This window comes from Petaurus breviceps, unplaced genomic scaffold (assembly GCF_028583685.1).
Source record: "Petaurus breviceps papuanus isolate PSGF00001 unplaced genomic scaffold, PetGlider_PUasm1.0 151, whole genome shotgun sequence".
NCBI lineage: Eukaryota > Metazoa > Chordata > Mammalia > Diprotodontia > Petauridae > Petaurus > Petaurus breviceps.
Genome location: NW_027185712.1, coordinates 33,974,522 through 33,991,013, shown reverse-complemented (window position 1 = coordinate 33,991,013; position 16,492 = coordinate 33,974,522). Strand labels below are relative to the sequence as shown.

Below are 16,492 nucleotides of genomic sequence, written 5' to 3'. Positions count from 1 at the left end.
AGAGAGAGAGAGAGAGAGAGAGAGAGAGAGAGAGAGAGAGAGAGAGAATTATTATGATGGCAAGGATGTCCAGGACAGAAACCCAGAAAAGGAGAATAATTCTAAAACACCTACAAGCAAAGCCTCAACAAAAACAAAGCTTGCTCACAAGATCAATAGAATTCCTAGAAAATGGAAGGGGGAAAGAGGAAATGACATTATAAATTAAATAAGAGTAATAGAAGAAAAGAATAGAAAAGTAAAGAGAACAATGGAGGAGAGATTTGGAAACAGATGGCAGAATAGGTACAAAACCTTGCCCAAGTAACACACTTCCTGAAAATTAGAATGGATCAAACAGAAGTTAAGGGTTCCACGAGGCAGCAAGACATATTAAAACAAAGTCAAACTAATTGAAAGAAAAAAGAATAAAGGTTAAGGAATCTTATGTTAAAACACTGACTTAGAAAACAGATCAACAAGTGAAAATTTATTGAGTATTATGGAAACACAATCAGGATAACACAAGATCTAGCAGCTTCTACATTAAGGGACTGAAGGACTTGGAATATGTTATTCCAGAGGTCAAAGGAGCTAGGATTAAAACCAAGAATCACCTACCCAGCAAAACTGAGTATTTGCTTCAGGGGAATATGGTCATTCAATGAAATTGGGACTTTAAAGCATTCTTGATGAAAAAACCAGAGCTGAACAGAAAATTTGACTTTCAAATACAAGAAGCAAGAGAAGCATAAGAAGGTAAACAGGAAAAAGAAATCATAAGGAACTTATCAGAGTTTAACTATTTACATTCCTACATGGAAAAACAATAATTGTAACTCTTGAGACTTTTTCTCAATATGAAGATAGTTAAAGGGGATAAGAGAAGGGGATGAGAGAAGGGAGGGCAGATGGGGGGAGGGGGTAGTCAGAAACAAACACTTTTGAAAAGGGACAGGGTCTAAATAGAAAATAGAATAAGTGGGGGGGTGGGATAGGATGGAGGGAAATATAGTTAGTCTTTTACAATATAATTACTATGGAAATGTTTTGCATAGCTATACATGTACAAGCTGTGTTGAATTGCTTGGGGTGGATGAGGAGGGAAGAAGGGAAAGAATCTGGAAATCAAAGTTTTAAAAACAAATGTTAGAAAAACTGTTTTTTATATGCAAATGGGAAATAAGATATACAGGCACTGGGGTATAAATGTTAGAAAAACTGTTTTTTATATGCAAATGGGAAATAAGATATACAGGCACTGGGGTATAGAAATCCATCTTGCCCTATTAGAAAGTTGGGGGGGGAGGATATAAGAGAGAACCGATTTGGGGAAGGGGCATTCAGTAGTCTTGTTATCTTGGGGTGGGGGTAGGGGAAAGACAGGGAGAAAATTTGTAACTCAAAATCTTGTGGAATTTAATGTTGGAAACCAAAAATAAATAAATAAATTAGAGTCTCCCCCCAAAAAAGTGAAAATTTAAATATCATGACTAAATATTTAGAAAAATCATGAAAAAAAGCCCAGATATATTAGAACCACAGGGCAAAACAAATATAGAAAGATTCTCTAGGAAGGAAGGGGAAGAATACAGGGGAAATCTAGGTGATATATAATCAAAAGATATCATTAAAATCTGTTTTTTAAAAACCTGTTTTTTTATAGAAATCAGAATCTATCCATTACGCATAATAATTTCAATGTTATGAAAGTGTTAGAAGTTAATAGGTAAGTTTCAGAATATTACAAACTTCTAAGAAAAGAACTCAGATATTCACATGATCACTGAATACCCTTCAAATGTCGGTATAAGGCCTAGTTAAATGAAAAAAAATGTTTTAAAATATACATTTTATTTTTCTCTCAATTGCATGTTAAAACCATTTAATTAAAACATTTTAAACAATTTTGATACCAGCCCTGGAGTCAGGAGGATCTGAGTTCAAATGTGAACCCAGACACTTACTAGCTGTGTCCTTGGACAAGTCACTTAACCTCAATTGCCTTACCTTCCCGCTTCCAAAAAAATTTTTTTTGAATTTCAAATTCTATCTCTCCCTCTTCTTCCCACTCCCTGACACCATAAGCTAACAGATATAGGTTATACATGTGCAATTATGTAAAACATTCCCATTTAAGTAATTTTGTACAAGAAGACAAATAAAAAGAATGAAAGAAAGTGAAAAATAGCATGCTTCAATCTGTTTTCAAACAATATCAGTTCTTTCTCTGGAGGCAGATAGCATGCATCAATCATCATTAGTCACTGCTTTGGGATTGTCTTGGATCATTGTATTGCTGAGAATAGCTAAGTCATTCACAGTTCTTCATTGAACAATATTGCTGTTATTATATACAATGTTCTCCTGGTTCTGTTCACTTCACTATGCATCAGTTCATGTAAGTCTTTCCAGGTTTAAAAAAAAATCATCCTGTTTGTCATTTCTTATAGCATATGTAATTTTCCATTACAATCATGTACCACAGCTTGTTTAGCCATTCCCCAATTGATAGGCATCCATTCTATTTCTAATTCTTAGCCACCACAAAAAGAGCTGCTATAAATATTTTTGTACAAATTGGTCCTTTTCCCTTTTTTTTAAGTTGTCTTTAGGATATAGAGCTAGCAGTGATATTTCAGGATCAAAGGGTATGCACAATTTTATAGCCCTTTGGGTTTAGTTACACATTGTGCTTCAGAATGGTTGGATCACTTCACAACTACACCAACAGTGTGCTTCAGTGAAAATATTTTAAGAAAAGGAATAAGAAGTTCTGTTCAATGAATATTTGAAAGCACAAAATTTCTCTAGAATTAATGTGGATGGTCTTTTGGAATTTATCATAATATAATCTAACCTATAGCTAAAAACACTGTAAATTTCCATTATCTGGGAAATGAGGAAAAACAGGAAGAATTTCAGTTACTGTGGGATTAGACTGCAAAGGACAGATGGATGAAGGCAAAATTACTAAGTCTAAAGCCTTTGTAATTTGTCTTCAATTTTTCATTGATTTCTTTATTGATTTCTGAGCGAGTCTGACAAACAGATCAACTTTATAATTCATTATTCATAGTATATCACTATTTCTACTATTACTTAACATTTATTGAGTGTTGACAGCAGGACATAGATAAAATGGAATCAATTTTGACTACATAGGTATTTTTCCCCAATGAGCATGTCAAGAAGCTTTGAAGCAGCCCAGCGTGCCTTTACATATCGAGGGTTTCTTGAAGCCTTTACGTCTATCTTACCTGCCATACTTGCCTCCACTGCTTGCCCCCTTCTAACAGCTGATGTTTCAGTAAAGACCAAATCTCAGATAGTCATCAGCAAAGATAGGAGAGGAATGAACAAATGCTACTTTATATGCCAACATGAATGTAAAAAAAAAAAGTCAAAATGATTACAGAGAAACTGCAGCTTTTATTCAGGGTGTTCTTTCTTAACTTAATGTCAACAGAATTTTGAATGCAGTCCAGACTGGAATGGTCTCTAACCAGGGAATGGCCAGAGCCTAGCAGAGCAGGTGTGACAGGACACAAAGTAACAGTATCATTTATTTCAGTGAGAAAACAACTTGCATGTAAGGAAGCCCTACTTCCTGAGAGGGAGGATTTAACATGCTGGACTAAAGGCAGGTCTTATATACATCCTAGACTGGACCATGACATAATTTTTAGGTCTTTAGTTACTATTCCCACGGACCCTGTGGAAACAGTATTGTCTCAAGCCCTGGGGGTCATGCCCACCCTGTGGGGCACAGAACCAGAGTTCTGTGATGGGAACAGAAACACAGAACAAGGAACAGGGATTGTCAGAGACGTGATAGATGTTGGCTCTCAGGTCCCTGGGAAATAGAGGGAATAAACACCTGGTGCAATACACTTTGCCAGAGGGTAAGATCATCCAGAGTCCAAAAGCTTATTGTTATTCCAAGCTCAGGACACAGCCAGCTTGCTAGGTGTTAGCTCTGGAAAACAGAGTACCTCCAAAATATTTTGACAATACTTAACAGTACAGGGTACTTTTAGCACTTTCAAGCCCTTCATAGAAACAATAAAACTTAGCACCTACTTAGCAAAGAATCATCCTTTGACATAGAAAGGTATCATGTGGTCGGCGGAATTAGCCCCTGACCCCCTCCACCAAGCTTTGCTCTGCCCTCACAGCCTCTGGGTTCCTACCACACAGTCAGTATTCCTTAACTCTGACCAATCAGTTGAATATTCCTACCACTTCTCTCAGGCACAAAAATACCTGCTCTTCAAGGATGTTTAAAATTTCTTTTCTAAAACGGACCCCTCCCAAACTCAAAGAACAACATAGAAAATAAAAACCTGAATGCAAATTTAAACTTTATTTTGAAAATAAATTATTTTCTGCTTATCTTAGGGTCAGGTAATTTTCTAGTTGTATTATAAACTAAAGAAGAATACTGGGGACCAACTTGAATCCACAGCCAGGATTCTGGTTCTTCTGCATTGCTGTATGCAGAGAGGAGGAGGAAAATAGCACTTCACAGGGTTCCTTCCTAATATAAAGGGCATGATATGTAAGGCACGTTCCTTGTGTTATTAAATTTAGGATCATTGTGCATAGACCCTTCCTGTCAGCCTCTGCTAATCTGACTGAAGAACAGTGCCACAAGACTGACTGAAAGTGACCTAACTTCTTGGAATTTTGTTATATCATAACGTAAAATTATCTAATAAGTGAGAGGCAGTTTAAATTAGGTGGATAGAGAGCTAGCTTTGGAGCCAAAGCAATTCTTGCCTCTGACACACATGTTGACTATGAGACACTAGACAAGTCACCTAACTTAACTTCTTAGCTCTCTAAGAGTATAAGTGGAAGAGGTGAAGGAATTTCCTCACCCTAGAATACTCTGTACTAATGAAATAACAGGGCCAATTTTGATCCTTAAAAATGAATAGAATGCCCTTTAGGGTCAAGAAGCTCATGGTGCTCAAGCTGTCATCATCATCATCTCTAGCACTTACATCGGCTTTAAAGTTTGTGAGGCACTTTATATATGTCATTTTACTTGAATCTCACAACAGCTCTGTGAAATAGGTGAAATATTATTATTCTCATTTTGCATATTAGGAAACTGAGGCACAGAGTGGTTAAGTGACTTGCCCAGGGTTACACAGGTAGTAAGTATCAGAGGTAGTATTTGAACTCGGACGTTTCTGACTCCAAGTTCAGCATTCTCTCCACTGTGTCACCTCAACGCCTCTATTACCTCATTTATATGTATAGTATAATTTGCTGAATAAAAACGTGTCATTTCCATCCTCTTTTTTTTTAAATGAAGTTGGATGCCTTGGGCATGGTTAGATAAACATAATTCTTGTCTTAATCCTTTTTTTTTTAACCAGTTGGAGAACTTGCAGAAAAATTTGTAGTGAAGGCATGTATATGTATGTATATATGTATGTATGAATGTGTGTCTACATAAACATTGTTCAATGAAGGCTTGCAAGAGTAATATCTTATGATATGAGAATAGAAGTTGTTTTGTTTTAGCTCTGGTCCAGTGCTATGATTTCACTGTCAGAAGGAGCTCCTGGTGTAAAAACTCTTTTCCCAATACAAATCAGCAACATATTTACAATTTGCATTCTTAAGAGTTGCCTGGGACATCTAGAAGTTAAGTGACCTGCCCATGGTCATACAGGTAGTAGGTAGCAAAGGTGAGTGTTTAACACAGTTCTTCCTGACCCAAAGGTCATCCATCTAGCTATTACTGTCAATGCGGTCTCTCAAAAATAGAATAGGCTATTCAATATGGAGATAACACTGAGAAGATGAAAGAGAACATTTAGTTATCTATTGCAAACCATAATAAAAATGGGCTTGCTTATAAATATGTAATTACTTGTAGTCTATTCACTTTTACAAGGAAACCTTTTTCAGACCAGTGTCTGATAGCATCTTGTAAAAAAAAATCCATCATTCTTCTGCCTTGCAAAACACTCAATAACTTTGGTATTAAAGTCTAGGGTAGAATCACATATTTGTTCTCTATTGACAGGACTGATAAAACATTATACTATCCTACATTTATTGTTTTTCTTAAGTATGGTACATGAGTTTAAAGGTAGAGAAACACCTTTCTGTAACTGATATAGTTATAGGTGTTATGACAACAATTTCAAGAAGTTTTGTAATTTCTCTAAAAATCCATTGTACATTTTCTTTTGTTTCAAGGAAAGCTGGAGAGATGGAGTGGATTATGGATCACTTATGAAGGCTGGATCCCCATACTAGACACAGAGTTTTTCCTTTGATCTGATTTTCTCAGTAGAGCTGTAGCACAAAGTGCTACAAAAACAGATTTAGAGTCAAAGGACTTGGGATAAAATCCTGACCTCCATCTTTGTGACCTTGAGTAAGTCATGTCATCTCCCTGCGTCCCAGTTTCCTCATTTAAAACAAAGGGGTTTGACTAAATGACCTCAATGATTCTTCCAACTCCAAGTGTATGAGCCTATGATCATCATGATTGATGTATTGCATTATATAATGATTTCTGATAACTTGCTTATTGAACAAAATTACAGGACAAATAGAGGATCAAAATCCTGTAATGCTCTCCTATCCACTGATTTTTGTTTTGGCCCAAGTTGTCATGTTCTTTTCTCTGTAAAGTTAGGGATGGTCAGGGAAACCATCATCATAGGATCTAGGTTGGTTGGTACTTTAGAGGCCAGCAAGTCTAACTAATACTTGAATAAGGATCTGTGGTGCAGGAGAATAAATACTGAACTTGGTGTCAAAAAAACCTGAATTGGAATCCTAGTTCTGCTATATATAGTGACCTCATGCTCTATGGTTTGTCCAGTACCAAAGTATGGCTGTGAGAATTGGAGTGTAAGGAAAGCTGAATGCCACAGAATCGACACTTTCAAATTGTGGTACTGGAGAAGACTTTTGAAAGTCCTGTGGACAGCCAGGAGATCAAATCAATCAATACTTACAGAAATTAATTCAGACTATTCACTGGAAGGTCAAATACTGAAGCTAAAGCTTAAATATTTTGGCCACATAAAAAGATAGGACTCATTGGAAAGGACTGATGTTGGGAAAGATTGAGGGCAAAAGGGAAAGGAGATGGCAGAGGATGCGATGAATAGATAGTGTCATGGAAACAACAAATAAGAACTTGGACAGACTTTGGGAGATAGCGGAGGATAGAAGGATCTGGGGTACTATGGTCCATGGGGTCAAGAACTGTTGAACATGACTGAACAACAACAACAAATGACCTTGGGCAAATGACTTAACTTCTCTGGACCAGTTTCTTTATTAATAACAGGAGAAGGTTAAATGGAATAACATAAAGGGCCAACTTATAGGGTCCCTTTTAGCTCTAGAACTATGATGGAAAGATCATGCCTTTTCTTGTAGACCAAGCTAGGGTTACTCATTGCCTCAGTATGAATGAGGGCTTCCTGAGTTTGAGGAATTTAAAAATGGGGAGACTTGATTAGCTTTTTAATCCATTGCAGTTCCTTTGGAGGTGGCAAATGCCTCTCCAACTGGGAGATTATATGGTAATCCTGTGTCTATACTAGGAAGAGGAAGATGAAACCCTTGCACAAGAATTATGTATCCAAAGGGGATTTATTGAGCCATATTCTTTTAGCCAGCTTAAGACAGGCATAGGATGCTTCAGGCCTCCAAATATTTTTCCCGATTGGGGTGATGGTGTAGTAGATCTTAAGATTACTTCCAAGTTTTTCCTTGCTTGAATTTAAAAAGTCCCATTTTTTAAAAATGCTTTATTAACTTCTGATTTACATCATTCATTTCCACCAGATTTTGAGTTACAAATTTTCTCCCCATTTTTCCCCTACCCACTGCCCCAAAATAGCAGTCCCACAGGATATCTCCTCCTCCAATCTGCTCTCTCCCATATTTTCTCCCATACCCCTTTCGACTTTTCCAGTGGATCTCTATGCCCCAGTGCCTGTATATCTTATTTCCCAATTACATGTAAAATAGTATTAATAATTGTATATATATGTATATATATTTGAATATTTGATTTTAAAACTTTGAATTTTAGATTCATTCCCTTCCTCCCTTGTCACCCACCCTTACTGGGAAGATAAGCAGTTCAGTATAGTTTGTACACATGTGGCAAAAAGTCCCATTTTTAAGATGTTCTCTCTTTTTTAAAATTTTTTTTAAAATTAAAAAAATTTTTTAAAGCAATTGGGGTTAAGTAACTTGTTCAAGGTTACACGGCCAGTTATTTCTGGGTGTGGTGCTAAGTATCTGAGCCCGGATTCAATCCCCAGGTCATCCTGACACTGGGGCCGGTGCTCTTACTTGCTGAGCCACCTGGCCACCCCTGATGTTCTCTTTTTTTTAATGGGTTCCAGGATGGGGATCAGTGCAACAAAGTATTGTCTACGTCCTTCACATCCAGATCTACACTTTGCAACCTTCCAACAAAGTAATTATTTGAGATAGATGAGAGTGGAATATTCCCTGCTTCATTCAAGGTAAGCTAATAAGGGAGACATGGCATTGATGATGCCAGGCACTGTGGTGCCTCTTGGGCTCAGATAGAGACTCATGAAGTTATTATTGGATGAAGAGAAGAAACTTTTATTATTGGATTATTATTGAATATATTATTGGATTTTATTATTGGATAAAGGGGAAGAAACTCTGGCTGGACAAATAGTACTACATTCATTAGTCTGTCACATTTCTTAAGCCCTTACAAAGTACATCATGCTAAACTAGCTGGAGATATAAAACAAGGCAAAAGATAGTGTCTGCTTTCAAGGAGCTTACAGTCTAACAGGGAGACAACATGTGAACCTATATGGATAAAAGAGCTATCTAAAGGATAAAATTGTAAATAATCAGCACATGGAAGGCATTTGAAATGAGTAGGTTGACATGGTTAGACTGTTCTTTAGGAAGATCACATTGGTTGTTGTGTGGTGGAGGGACTAGAGTGGGGACACATCTGAGGAAGGCTATTGTAACAGTCCAATGTGACAATGAGGGCCTAAACCAGAGTAATTGCAGTGTGCTTCTGTGAGAGACGTTACCAAGTAAAATTGAAAGAACTTGTCAACAGATTAGATATGGGGGATGAGAATTAGGAGCCAAAAATGACACCAGGTTGTGGGCTTGGATTTAGTACCTTCAATTAGTAATAGAAGAGGGGAGGGTTTGGGAAGACTATAATGAGTGAGTCCAGTTTTGGACATAACAAGCTTAAATATCTATAGGCACTCAGTTGAAGATGTCCAGTAGGCAAATGGAGATTTGAAGTTGGAAGACAGGACAGATGTTAGGGCTGAATGAGATTTAACAATCATTAGTTTGTTTAGATAGGCAGCTAGGTGGTGCAATAGATAGCACCTGGACTGGAGTCAGTAAGGCTCATCTTCCTGAGTTCAAATCTGGCCTCAGACACTTACTAGCTGTGCAAACCTGGGCAAGTCACTTCATCCTGTTTGCCTCATTTTCCTCATCTGTAAAATAACCTGAAGAAGGAAATGGCAAACTGTTCCTGTATCTTTGCTAAGAAAACCCCAAATGGATTCACAAAAAGTCAGACAGTACTGAAAATGACCAAACAACAACAATGATAATTGAATCTATGGGAGTTGATGAGATCATCATATGAAATAATCCAGAGAGAAAAGAGAAAAGGGCATGGGATAGAGCCTGGGTGGGATCTCACAGCAACTTTGAAGGGAACAGTTTCTGTTGAATAATGAAGTCTCAAACCAGACTGTAGAGAATTAAGAGAATGAAACGAGAGGAAATGGAGCACCTATTTTGAATGGCCTTCTGAAGTACTTTAACCACAAAAAGGGAGGAGTGATATGGGAAGACAACTAGCACAGATGGATGGATCAAGCCATAAGGATGAAGGAGACATGAGCATGTTTGTGGACAACAGGGAAGCAGACAATAGATAGGAATAGGCTGAAAATAAATAAAAGAATAGAAATGATCGAGGGGGCAATCTGCCAGAGAAGATACAAGCCCCAGGGGAGGATATTCCATACCATGAATTTGTAGTGGATCTAGTTAGTAGTTTCATGATTTTCTCTAGCTTTGTCTTTAGGTGAATAGGAGCAAAGGAAGTGGATGGTGGGAGCAATCCAGGACTGAGGGTTGGCAGGGCAAGATCAGCAACAGCGGAAAGGTGAAAGAACTCTAGAGAAGGGGGCAGAGGAGAAGGTGTCGAGACAGGAAAGGGAGAAGAGTGTAGCCAGAAGCTAAACTAATCCTGCCTTTATGTACCTAACAAATCAGACATGGGTGGTGAACTACGGAATCCAGGCATTATGCAAAGCATCGGAGAAGTAGAAGTTTTTGTTGGCCTTGACACTGAAGATCTCTAATGAGGGGGCACTTATCCCCAGCTCACTTTTAGCTGTTGTCAGGAAGGTTTTCTTTACAGAAACCTTAGATCTCCCTCAGTGGAGACTACTGCAGGGACTATCTTCTTGCCCCTTCTGTGTGTTCTGTCCAAAGTCGTATTCAGGTAAAGAGGCACATTTCTCAGGCATTCCCACCATGTTCCAAAATGTACCTTCTGCAATTAGTGCAAAAGGAAAATAAAATGCAAGCATGTCCCTACTAATATGTAATTCCACGCATTTGAACATTAGTTTAAAAAAAGGAAAGAAGGAAAATAAATCCATGGATACCCATTTCTCAGAGAGTAACACTCTGTGAGTTCCCACTTAGTCTGAAGGTAAGAGCTATCTCCAGGCTAGGTTAGAGGGGGAGACCCAGAGTGGGCCAGCAGATGGGCTTGAGTCTCTCCTATCTCTGAGTTCACCATTCTTTCAGTAAAAACTATGTAGATTTCTTTCAAAATGTTACATCATCACAGATGAAGAAGGTTGATATTTCCTAGGATCTAATGAGGTTAGAGTTTTCATTAGGGATTCAAGTGGAGGTTAGAGTTTTCATTAGGGATTCTTTAAAGTGGAGGAATAAGTCATATACATCATATGGGATTACTCATAGGACCTAGAAATGGAAGAGATCAATAATTCAATTGATATTTATTTTAAAATTATCTTTTAAATGAGCAAAGTCTCACCTCCTCTCCAACCCTCAGTAAACACTTAATGAATGTTCATTGTATACCTTGTTCTGTTCTAGTAACTGAGGATGTGAAGACAACAATGAAGAAGCCCCTATCTGCCAGGAGCTGACAGGCTCTTGGAGGAGATATATAGATATATAAATAAATAAAAAGATATTTTTGTGATCATTTAGACTAAATATCTAGTGAATACAGTAGATGATGCAGTGGAAAGGGGGCTAGGCTTAGAGTCAGGAAGACCTCAGTTCAAATTTGGTCTTAGACACTGCTGTATGACCCTGGGCAAGTCACTTAACCTCTATTTGCCTTAGTTTCATCAGCTATAAAATAGGGATAATAATAGCTCCTACCTCTCATTAATAATTAATGTTAATTAATTAGTATTAATGAATAATAACTCCTACCTTTTATTGTGAAGGTGAAATAAGATGATATTTGTATAAGTTCTTAGCACAATTTCTGGCACACGGTGCTACATAAACATTTCTCCTCTTTCCTTCCCCTTTCCTAAATCTGCCACTTTGTAGAGGAGGTTTATGTTATAGGATTTGTTCAGTGTTACACAGGTATAAAGAAGCAGAAGCAGAATTCCAGGCTAAGTCCTCTCACTCTGAGTCCAGGGCTTTTCCCAAGGTTGAGAGGGGAAGCCTTACTGGAAGGCTAGATGTCCATGTGACTTCCAGGAAAAGTATGGGGTAGGAAAGTGTAATGCGCGTTTTTGTTGGTTGGTTGTTTTGGTTCTATCTGACTCTTTGGGAAAGATGAAGCTTGACGAATGACTTTAAGAAAATATGACCATTTCTGCTATTTTTAAACATCTACTGTGCTGATGTCTAATTCAATTCAGCAAGCATTTATATTTTGTCAGTGTAGTCTGGACTGGGTGAATTCAAGAGTTTAGATAAGGCCTGGCTCCTGCCCTTATGATGTTGACAGCCTCTAAACAAGGCTGTATGGTGGGAACATAACACACGTGTGCACACACGTGCATGCACACACACAAATGACTCATACAAAGTGATAAATGTATAAGAAGGTAAGCTCAAAATGAGGTCCAAGGGAGAAAGTTCATTGCTGCCTGGGAACCTCATGGAGGAGATGACATTTGACTTGGAATGTAGAGTGTGTGGTGTGTGTGTGTGTGTGTGTGTATGTGTGTGTGTATGCTCATGCGTGCTTATGCAAGTGCCAAATTTTCATGACTTTTAAAATGTTTTGGTTTCAGACTTGTGATTTCATCAGTGTAAAGGAGCTACTTATATCAAGATGGATCTATGCCTACTGTACAGTTTATAGTCTTAGATGCCTGGGAGCATGGGGAGAGTAAGTGACTTGGCCAAAGGTCACACAGCCAGTATATGTCAGCTAAAGGTGGTCCTTACCGGAAGGCTAGATGTCCATGTGGCTTCCAAGAAAAGCATGGGGTAGGAAAGTGTAATGTGTGTTTTGTTGTTTGCTTGTTTCGGTTCTATCTGACTCTTCGTAACCCATTTGGGTTTTTCTTGGCAAAGATATTGAAATGGTTTGCAATATCCTTCTCCAGGAAACAAGGTTAACTGACTTGCCTATGGTCACACAGCTAATAAGTGTCTGAGGCTAGATTTGAACTCTGGAAGATGAGTCTTCCTGACTCCAGACCTGGCACTCTATCCGTTGCACCATCTAGCTGCCCAGGTAAGTTTAGAAGACAGCAAGGAGTAAAATCTAGATGGAGCATAGAGTACATGGAGAGGAATAATAGGAAATAAATCCTAAAGAATAGGGTGGCATCTAAGGTAGGCAAGGCAGGTATTATCCCTCTTTAAAGGATGAGGAAAGCGATTCTCTAAGAGGTAAAGTAACTCCTAGGTCTCACAGCTAGCCGGGTAGATCTGAGATTGTCTTCTGCTTTCCAGTCTAGTATTCTTTGTTTCTTGTTTACTGTGGGAAAATGGAATTCTGTGTCTGCTTTTTAGATATTCTGTCATATTCCTTGGGAATATTGAGCTTTATGGTTTATGATGTACTTTCTATACATGATCTCATTTAATTCTCAAAACTGCCCTTTTGTCCAGGTAAGTATTAATCTTCCCATTCATCGGATGAGGAAACTGAAAATTAGAGAAGTGTAGACTCTTGGCCAAGGTCATAAAGCTAGTAAGTAGCAGAGTTGGGATTTGAACCAAGGTCTTCTAATGTTTTTTTTTAATAGTGTTCCCTTCCCCCATCCTTCTAGCCTTTCCCCCACCTCCACCCCCAGCCTCATGGCCCCCTCCCAATCCTCCAGATACCCCCTGCCCCCTGGCCCCAGCTCCCCAGCCCCCGCCAAACCCCCCATCCATCTCTGTCTAGAGCACCCCAGCCCTTCCCAATCTTCCAGACTTCTCCCCCCTCCTTCCCCAGCCCACCAGCCACTCCCCACCATCTTCTTCCCCCAGCCCCTCAGCCCCCCAGTCACTCCTGCCCCCACCTCCCCAGACTCCCAACCTTTCAGAGCTCCTTGATGTTAAGTTGTTAGCTGTCGTTTTTTGCTGCCCTTGTGCCTACTTCTCTAACTTTTTCCCAATCTTTTTTCAAGCTCTTTTTAATATTTTGTGGACTGGAAAATCAGAAGAGAAAGGTGTTTTTTTTTTCCCCTGTTAAATAAGAGCCAATAAGTTGCTGTGTGAATGGAGATGCAAGGAGGAAAAGACGTAGCTTTATTGCAGTGGCTTTGAGTTGGTTGTTTTAGGGCCTCCCAGGACTTTTAAAATTATTTCCAGGTCCAGGTTGTGTTTAGAGGGTTGAGGTTGCTGGAATACTGACTTCCAGATGAATGGAGTGTTATTATGTGAAAAAAGATTTTGGAACCTTGGGTTTCTACTGATTTTAATCAACATCCCAAATGTCACAGTTTTAGTACAAAAGAATCTGATAGGTTTCTTAGAGTTCATTTCTTTGAATTAGTCCATTAAACTTTAAAGTAAAAAAGTTTTACATGCAATCTTTTCATGCTCTCCTATTTATTGAATGATCTTTTCCAGGTACAGACACTAATATTGGTCTTCTTGTTTGTTTGACTAGGTTGATGGCTTTAGCTAGTGTGAAGGTGAAAGACATTCAAAGCTACTTCCAGTGTATAGAAAATCACAGAGATCCCAATATATTCAAAGCAATACTTTTTGTGGTTCAAAAACAAAAGGTAACTGGAAACAGTTACCTTAGATTGATGAATGGCTAAGCGAATTGTGGTGCATGAATGTACCATGAGAAATGACATATAAGAAACAAAAGAAGTTGTATATGAACTGATTCAAAGAGAAGTAAGTTGGATCAAGAAAAAATATACAGAATGCTTACAAAATTATAAATAGAAAAACAAACACCCTAATAATAAAGTATGTGTAATGGGAAGAGTTGAGAAAATGAACCTCCCTTTCTTCATTGCAAAAGGGGAGGATTATAGATATGGAATATTGCACTTTCTATCAGATATGATTGGTGTATTGACCAGTTTTTTTCTATTTCTTTTAAAAATCTTTGTTATAAGGGATAGCTTGCTGCTCAAGGGACAGAGGAGGGACTTGTTTGGGGGAAAATTTGATGTAAAAATAGAAGAACCTATAAAAATAAGATACATTAAACAAAAGAAATCATAGCGACTAGCATTTTCCTACTTCCTGGTTACATTTGGTGTTCATTTTTCATCTATATAAAAATGTGACAGTGATGAAGGAGCCATATAATATCATTTAACCCTATGGTTTAAACTCTATTCAACAGTTTCAGTGGGTCCACATTACCTTTGGAATAATATTTAAACTCTTTAGCTTAGCATTTAATGCCTTCTACGGTCTGATTTTTACCTTGTATTCTAATTTTGCCTCCTTTTTATTCTCCTACACATTCTCTCTTTTGCTAAATTGGTTTCCTCATCATCTCCTAAATATATCACATGCTTTCTTACCCTTCTGCCTTTATTGTCACTTTTTCCCCTGCCTGAAATGCATTTCCTTCTTCATTCTGCTTTTCTAAGTCCTTAGACTTATCCTTTAAGGCTCAGCTCACATTTCACCTTCTCTGTGAATCTTTTGCCAAGTACTTCAGCCCTAAATAAGTATTTGTTTTGTATTGGATGCACAGTGTTTAAATTGAGGCCCTCCATACAGAGACAGTGGGATATAAAGATAGAGACAACTGAGTGGCTAGTGAATCTATGAGGACAGCCCCTGAATGCAGAGGATTTCTCTCACCTCCTGTGTGGAGTCTTGCATGACCTACTCATGATTAGTATACTCACAAGGGACTGGAGTTTGCTTGCCCTAGACGGAACACCCAGCCTCCTTTATCTTCCACAGCCTCCCAGATCTGTGAATTGAAGTCAGACAATTCATCTGAAGAGGGTAGACCTTCCAGAAGCACATGCCGCTTCAGTTTCTTGTGTCCAACACAAATGGGAACCAAAAAGAGGTGGCAGTGAAAAAAGCATGCATATGCCTACCCTTCCCTTTATTCTTTTCCTTTTAAAAGTTTTTATTGATATTTTCTGTTTCTTACATCACCACAGAATCTCAAGTATCCCTCCTCCTACAAGAGAGCCGTCCATATGACAGATAGTTTTGTTTTATTTTGTTTTGTTTAGAGCAGGCAAAAAAATCAGAACAACTGGCTGATGCATTGAAAAAAGTGCCAAAATATCTATGGATTTCTCACCTCCATAAAGGGGTAGATTGAGATGTCATCATATACCTCTGTATTCAAATCCTACTTCATCCTTACACTTTCGTTACATTTACTTTTGATTTTTTAATGTGCCATTCTTTCCATTTACATTGTTAGCTATTCTATATGTTGCCTTGGCTCTGTTACTTTACTTTGCATCAGCTCATGTAGATCTTTCCAAGCTTCTCTGCATTCATCACACATATCATTTCTTACAGACAGTAATACTCCATATTCATGTACCACAATTTTTTAGTTATTTCCCAGTTCATGGATAGCTATTTTGTTTCCTATTCTTAGCTATCACAAAAGTGCTAATATTAATACTTTAGAATAAATGGGGATTTTTTTCTTATTGATGGCTTCTTCGGGTTATATGCCCATTAATGGAGTCTGAGATTTAAAGGGTTTGGACATTTTAGTTGCTTTATTTGCAGAATTTCAAATTGCTTTCTAAAATGGTTGTGTTGTTCCACAGCTCCCCTAATAATGCATTAATGTGCCTATGCTTCTATATGCTCTCCAGTACTGATTGTTGCCACCTTTTGGCATTTTTGTGAATTTACAGGGTATGAAGTAGAATGTCAGGGTTGTTTTGATTTGCATTTATTAGTGATCTAGAGCTTTTTAAAATGTGGTTGTGAACATTTTGTAATTCTTCTTTTGAGAACTCTTTGTTCCTATCCTTGAACCATTTATCTATTGGAGAATGGCCTTATC

General features: G+C 38.0%; 1 long non-coding RNA gene across 1 annotated transcript in view; it reads left to right on the top strand.

The window, feature by feature from the left end:
- Window positions 1-8,508, top strand: part of LOC138154088 (uncharacterized) — a 32,096-nt gene extending 23,588 nt beyond the window's left edge. The window contains exon 3 of the long non-coding RNA XR_011166547.1: window positions 8,382-8,508. This is a non-coding gene — a long non-coding RNA (uncharacterized lncRNA). The remainder of the gene's footprint in view (window positions 1-8,381) is intronic.
- Window positions 8,509-16,492: the final 7,984 nt, after the last annotated feature.